The sequence below is a fragment of the Herpailurus yagouaroundi genome, unplaced genomic scaffold (assembly GCF_014898765.1).
Source record: "Herpailurus yagouaroundi ecotype Mexico unplaced genomic scaffold, PumYag 67793, whole genome shotgun sequence".
NCBI classification, from domain to species: Eukaryota; Metazoa; Chordata; class Mammalia; order Carnivora; family Felidae; genus Herpailurus; species Herpailurus yagouaroundi.
This window is the reverse complement of record NW_024420586.1, coordinates 39,035-40,906: the sequence shown is the minus strand read 5'-3', so window position 1 is coordinate 40,906 and position 1,872 is coordinate 39,035.

Sequence of the window (1,872 nt, the reverse complement as noted above, 5' to 3'; positions counted from 1 at the left end):
TTACAAAATAAAAAAAAAAAAAAAAAAAAAGAAATACTAGCCAGCAATAAAAAAATGATATATACTTGGATGGATCTCAAGGATCTCACTGAGTGAAAATTGCAAATCTGAAAGAAGTTACTCAATGATTTCATTTATAGTACATACTGAAAAAGGCAAAACTATAGCAACAGAAAGGAAATCAGTAGTTGTCAGAGATTGGGAATGTAAAGAGGCTATGACTATGAAGCAGCAGGAGGGAGTTTTTTGGGGGTGATGAAATGGTTTTGTATCCTGACTGTGGTACTGGTTACATAATTCTATAAATACGTTGAAACTCATACAACCCTAACACCAAAGAACTCAATTTTACTCTGTAAATTAAAAAAAATTAAATTACAAATGGATTACAGGCTATCAAACATTTGGAAAATACTATTAAACTCAAAATTTAGTTAAAAATTTTTCCTTCTGGCATTTTATCATGGCATTTGATATAAAAGACCCAGACAAAGGAACAATGTTTCTGGCAGTGTATTCAGCAACTATATATTAAGCACCTACTAAGATTAGTGTCGTGCATATTAATGCATTTAACTACCTTTGAAAAGACTGCTTTGCTCTGCTGTCTGGCAGAGCTGAAAGCTATAAACAGAATTCTGAGAAGCTGTATATGATGCAGGGTATGCAGACTAATGCATTAGAAAACGAATCACTGCCTGTTGTCTCTGAAGACGTCTTATAAGGCCAGGCCCCACTCTGCTGATCATTGCCATTTCTACTCTTCTCAGACCTAATTTTTTTCTCTAACAATATAATGCTGTCTTTAAGATACAAACTAAAAAAAAATCAAGACTGGGAAACAATATGAAATTGTTCCATTTTGCAAAAATAATTCAGCCTCCTTGCAATCTATTTCTGGTTCTTCATTTTAAACCAGAGTAGATTTTTAATGCCAGGCAACTTTAAAATGAATTTCAAAGAAATATCTGGTTGAAAATTCCCCTCTTTAGAAAAGCCCAACAGAAAGCAAAAATAAAGAAGAAAACTTTATCAGCACTGAAACCAGGAGACATTGCTAACCACCTAAAAGACAGACTAAAGATGCAATGTTACAAAATAAAAAAGGTACTAGAAGAAATCTAGGTTCTGTATCAAACCAGAGCAAGAAACAGTGAAGAAAAAAGACAGGTATGTTTGACTACATAAAAATTAAGTTTTTGTTATGACATATCAAATCAGAATATTCACAAAAAAAGTACTTAAAATATATCCAGTGATACACTACATGAAGGCCAACTAAAGAGGACAAAGTAACCCATGGACATACTATCAAGCTGCTTAAAATTTCTCAGTTTTAAAATACTGATATATGGTAATCTGAGATTGCAACCTGAAAATGTGTGTCACACAAAACAATGTCTGAATGGTTTTATAATTTTGTAATTTTTAAAGTTGTGCATCCCAAACGTGGTAAAGGAGCTGGACAAGCAGTTTTTCTCAAAGTGATTTTCAGGACAGCTTGCAAACAAACTTTTAAATGCTCTTTAAGTAAACACAAAATAAACTCTAAATCTTATACGATTATTCTGCACTTTCATATTTTAATTTTAAAAACAAAGTTTAAAATGATTTTAATGACATGTTCAGTAAACAAAGACTGACTGCTTTTATAGTGAGGCTTAAAGCTATTAGATACCTAAGAATTCACATAGAATATTTTTCAAAGATCACACTTTCTCCCTCAAATTAATAGTCCATTTCAGGGGTGCCTGGGTGATTCCGTTGGTTGAGCATCCGACTCTTGATTTCGGCTCGGGTCACGATCCCATGGTCATGAAATTGAGCCCTAGGTCTGGCTCTGTGCTAAATGTGGAGCAAGCCTACTTGAGA